This window comes from Condylura cristata, unplaced genomic scaffold (genome assembly GCF_000260355.1).
Source record: "Condylura cristata isolate star-nosed mole 26May11 unplaced genomic scaffold, ConCri1.0 scaffold00037, whole genome shotgun sequence".
NCBI classification, from domain to species: domain Eukaryota; kingdom Metazoa; phylum Chordata; class Mammalia; order Eulipotyphla; family Talpidae; genus Condylura; species Condylura cristata.
Genome location: NW_004567138.1, coordinates 7,726,711 through 7,732,710, shown reverse-complemented (window position 1 = coordinate 7,732,710; position 6,000 = coordinate 7,726,711).

The following is a 6,000-nucleotide window of genomic DNA, read 5'->3' as shown; positions in this document are numbered from 1 at the left end:
CTGATCCGCCCACTGCTCCCCTCCACAGTGTACTTGGTCAGTCAGCCTGTTCTGCTCCCCACTCTGTCTCTGGTGAATCCTCTCACTGCGCCTACACCTCTGGCCTGTACCCCAGTTCTACATGCATAAACAAGTAAATCTTAAAAAAAAAATGATGTCAATAACAAGAGCTGGATGGGATATGGAGGAACCCTATTACAATATTGTTGGGAATGTGAACTAGCACGATCATCATAGACAGCAATCTGAATTCCCCTTAACAAAAAATGGAAACACAAATGATCCAGCAAACTCACCCTTAGTCATATATCCCCCAGAATATGAAAGCATCAATAAAAATAACCCTCATGTTCCACAACATTCACAGCAGAATTATTCACAATAGCTAGGATAGGGAAACATCCTAAATATCCTTTGATAGACAATTGGGTGAAGAAGATATGGTCTATCCATACTGTGAAGTATTATGTAACCACATGAAAGAGTAAACTGCAGCCATTCTCAACAAAGTAGAGGGAATTTGAGGAAATTATGTGCAGTAAAGTCAGAACGACAAAGACAAATACTGGGTATTTACGTAGTAGACAATTCAATAATAGAACACTTTCAAAAAGCACAGCTTAATAAACATCAGAGGATTTTGAGGCTGAGAGAAAGGCTGAAGGGAAAGGGTCAAAAGACACAAGAAATAGAAGTAGGGAATAATTTATTGATTTATACATACAGAACTGGGCTACTTGCCAGAGATGCAGGTGTTATGAAAGGCTTCACCAGAGACAGAGTGGGGAGCAGAACAGTCAGACTGAGGAAATACACTGCTGAGGGGAGCAGTGGGCATGACAGGGGAGGTCTGCTGTGCCATGTGGGTCAATTCTGGGGGTAAGGATCGAACTGACACTGAAGCTGCTGCTGCTACTTACAGTACTGTGCCTTAATCAGCTGCGCCACCAGGGAGGGCCAGGAACAATTTTAACAGTCAAAAAAAGATAACTGAAAACCATTATCCCATTATGGACACAGATGCAAAAACAGTTTAATATTTAGCAATCAAATAAATATATACACACATATATATACAATTACACACACACACACACACACACACATATATATATATATAATACATATATATATATATACACATACATATATATATTTAAATCATGCATTATAACCAAGTGGGAAACAAGTTGTTTTTTTTTTTTTACACTGAATACTAAATCACTATCATTCACTATATTAACCGATTCATCCACAAACACATGTACATGTACACACAGAGTCTCAACAGATGCAGAGAAACCGTATGGCAAAATCCAAATCCATGCCAGTTTGGAAAAATACCCTCAGGAAAAGAGCAGTAGAAAGAAACTGCTTCAACATGATAATGGACAGCTACAAGAAAAAAAAAACTATAGCTAATATCAGACTTAATGTGAAATGTTGAATGCTTTTCTCCCTAACATCTGGAAGAAGGAAAAAAAGTCTGTTTGACCATATCTAGTCATCATTTTATTTGAAATTCCTATCATTATACAATGATAAAAGAAATAGAATTCATCTGGATTGGAAAGGAAAAAAGTGAAACCATCATTATTCACAAATTTCATGAATATCTTTATCAAAAATTCTATGTAGTCTACTGAAAAATTCCTACCGGAACTTAAAATTGAACTTAACAACCAAATATCATGAGGTCCAAGATTAGTACTAAAAATTCAATTGCATTTTTATAGGCTAGTAATGAATAGTCAGAAATTGAAACTTCAGACATTGAAAGCAATACCATCAGTACAAGTATCAAAAACATGGAATATTTAAGTATAAATATAACAAAGTACACTAAAAATACAGAGCTGTGTAGAAAGAAATTAAAGAAAATCTATATAAATGCAGAAATGCACTGTTTCAGAAAACTCAGTGCCATTAAAATATCAATTCTTCCTAAACTGATTTAGAGATTTAATGTAATCCCAATAAAAATCTCAGCAGGCTTTCTAATAGGCCCTGATTGATTCTGAAATTCACATGAAAATTCAGAAGGCCTAAAATATTCAAAACTACTTTGGAAAAAATAAAAGAACAAATTTAGAGAATTCACGTTATCTAACTCCCAGGACTTATTATAAAACTACAGCAATCAAGACAATGTGCTCTGGCATAAAGAGATAACTATATCAATGTAAAAAATATTAATTTCAGAAAGAACCCATATATATGTAGGCAATTTATTTTTTAGCAATTTGCAAGGGCAGTTTTTCAATAATAATGATGCTTGAATAAATAGGTAGCCTCGTTGCAAAAACAAAAACATACAAACAAACAAAATCAGAACATTGATCCATGCTTCATTCCACATAAAACTTTGCAGAGAAAATTACAAAGGGAAGGAAGGAATCTTTCTGGGGCCATGTTACAGTTATTAATTGGTTTTTGGTTTAAGGGCATATATGTAAATACATCTATCACACATTACTAGAGAGACTAAAATATGTCCAGTTTGTTGCATACCAATTTGGCTTTAATTAAGCTGTTTTAAAAACTTCGCCATCTATTTATGCCTATCAAATATTTAAGTATCTTTTTAATGCATACACTCATAGAGCCAAATACATATTGAACATACGAACAGATACTTGTATTCAGAAAACAGAATAGCTATTATCACCATTTGCTGGTTCTCATCACAAATGTATACTTTACAAAAACTGAGACAACTCCACGTGGGGAAATCGTGTTCTAAACAGTGTTTGGCAGGAATCAAGAAGAGATTTTGTGTGCCGAGGACAACTTTCTCTATTGCTGGCTTCATTTATTTGGAGGAAATAACAAAGCTGAATGGTCACCAAAGAATCCCTATTATCTCTGCAGATGCCCACACAGTTGTTCTTGTTGAGAATCAGCCAGGACCTTGACCCAAGTCTCAGAAATGTAATTCCCATAATTTGATCTGTTCTACAAGAACATACAAGACCATAGACCAAATCAGACTCTAAACCGTTAAGGATTTCTGGTACCCTGTAATCCAAAATGTTTAAAAGTGAAGAAACTGAGGCCAAGACAGATTAAATGATTTGTCCCAATCTTGGCAAGAGCAGAGTCAAATCTACATCCCAGGTTTGTTTCTTGTGACCAAACACTATGCTTCTTTCTTACTAACGCAGCATTATCCTTTGGGTATTTCCCCGCCCCCACCCTACACCCAAATGCCATTAATCACATCTTTGTAGAAAAGCATCTTCTTACATTTTGCTTTATTTTACATTTTTGTTTAACTATAATGAAAAAATATCCCTGCAATCTTTTCTTTTGTCAAACCCATCTACACACTCTCGATTTGACCTTTTGGAAAATTAGCTATTTAATTTATACACACTTGGGACAATGTCCCTGATTTTGTTCCTGTCTCCTGCTAACTCATTTTTCATTATCCGTGGTGAAGACAATAGTCTCTGTCCTTCATCTGGGATAATTGTTTTGAAACCCTCTTTTTAAACAAAAGTACCAGGTTAAGAGTAGTTTCTGTAACAATAGACTCTTTACATACAAGGGAACTATGCAAAATCCCAGGGACCTCTTAATCATTTACTACAACCCAGAAAGAATTAAATTAGTTTAATTTTATATTTAAATATTCATTTCCCTTTTTCTGTCTTCACAAGCATTTTTATGTTTAGTACAGAAATTGAAGAAAACAGATAACTTTAAAAAGATAAAACAATATGCCTACAAACTCATCCACACATTCCACACATTGTAGACATTATTATTTGTCATTAATTCAGTTTTATAAATCATAGATACTATAGAGCTACAAAGTGATAAACACAAAAGTCACATATAAGTTATATATTTTTTAATTATCATAATTATTTCCCCTTTCTAAAATTCTTTGTAGCATCATTCATGAGTAATAGATATTATTATACTGTTATTTAATCCTTTCCTCACTGCTGGGCAGATATGTAGGTTTTAAGCTTTTTATTATAATCAACGCAAGGCCGATTATATGCATTTCAATCTTTATTAGCATTTCTGATATCTTTAATAGGATATGTACTGAAAGTCAATTATTAATTTTAAAAGTTGAAAATGACCAATGCTGTATTATCAAATAAGCTAAATCAAGCTTAAAGTTCCCTCCATTTAAAAAAAAAATTCTGCCAAGTATACTTGGAAAGTAAGAATGGAATGCATATAAAATGACTTTTTTCCATGCATAAGAAGCTAGCCAAAATAGCAGCTATCTAATTTTAAAGAGTTTGCTTTATTTCCCTTTATAGTAATAATGGAATAATATTTGCACACAAATTCTCAGTATCTGGACATTATGGTGGATTTGAAACAGAAAAACTAAAAGACTAGTTCCTAGAAGATCTATTTAAGATAAATTTTTAATAAAGGCATAAGAACATGGTGTCACCATGGTGATAAAAGGAAGCTGGGAATACCGTAGTCTGACGGAATATAGGTTGAATAAAAAAAAAAAAAAAAAAAAAAACAGGCTGGTGATACAGTAGAAGAATTTCAGCCAAAGAAAGGATCAGAAGCAAAAGCAGAGGTTTCTCTAATGAAGGAAAAATTATAAAGAATCACAGAGATCTTCATTTCCAATTAAATCATGTAAATGCCACTCTTCGTTTCTTTCACAGTTTGTGTCCACTCATCAAACCCTTGGGCTAGCTAATCAGTCCATAGTACATACCCCTAGTCATCAGTGGGCGAATCTCAAACATAAGAAAGACAAAAAACCCATCCTTCCAAGCATACCTCTTCAAATGTACTGTGTGGCTTTGTTGTCGCATGGGGCAAAGGCATTGAAATGGGTGATTCTGATTCTTCACCTCAAGCTGTTGGTAACACTCAGACATTCCTAAGGTATAATGAGACCCCTGCCTAAGAAGATAGAACAAAGAGGACTTTAAAGGAAATAATGATTTGTTCTCCCTGCTCATTCCAGCAGCTGAGGATCTGTGTAGATGTTGTTCAGGCATAATTAGCTCAGAGAAAATGTTTGTTAACTTTTTTTTTCCCTCTCCATAGAAGGGAAAGCAGAGTTGGCTGGAAGGATCAGGGTCTGGGAACTGGGTGTTTCACTTGGCCTGAATGTGCAATCAGGATAAAGGGACTCCATTTCTCTGAGTCTTAGCTTTGTCCTCTGTCCAATGAGGTTAATACCTAACAGAGAAGTGAGGATGAAAGTCCTGATAGAGTGCTCAGTACATGATAAACACCTGATAAATTATAGCATTCACTGCTGTTAGTGTTATTTATGGATTAGCTTAGGAGATACTGAAATATTTCCAAGAGAATATTAACTTATAAGTCCATAGTAGGAGTTGGGCCAAAATCTCAAACTTCATAGTAACTTCTGGGTGAAAAAAAAATATTTTTAGATTAGTCAATATCCTTGAATTTTCTGTAAATATTTCGTTTACACTTGCTTGAAATACGTCTGTCAAAATATACATCAACTTTCAGACAAATGATTGTGCTACAATGCATTATAAACCATAGGATTCTGCCATTTTTGCCTGAGAAATAAATATGCCAGTTTTCTGTTCAAGTTGATGAACTAAACCAGCACTATTCACACATTAATTGTCATGTTAATTTTTAAGGGAATTAAAAAATATATATTTTGTATTGAGATGTCATTTGATTACTTCATTGTTTGTATTAACATTTAAGAAGTATAAGTCTCCCCCGTTGGGTATCAACACAACAAATCCATGACCAAAACACCCATATCCTCCACCATAACACATTGTTCTCCCCATCTTGCTCTTTCTCCCTCCCCCTTCTCCTTATGAAGTCACCTTGAAATCTTGTTAACACACAGATTTTTATTTAATGTGCTTGAGTTGGATTTTGATATTCTATAGCTCAGTGAAGCACTGAGTGATCTGTTTGCCTTTAATCCTACTTTGAGGCAAGGGGCTGATCTATTAGTTCTTAAGTGAGGGTGATTTTGACAATTCACTCCAGAGTACATTTGAC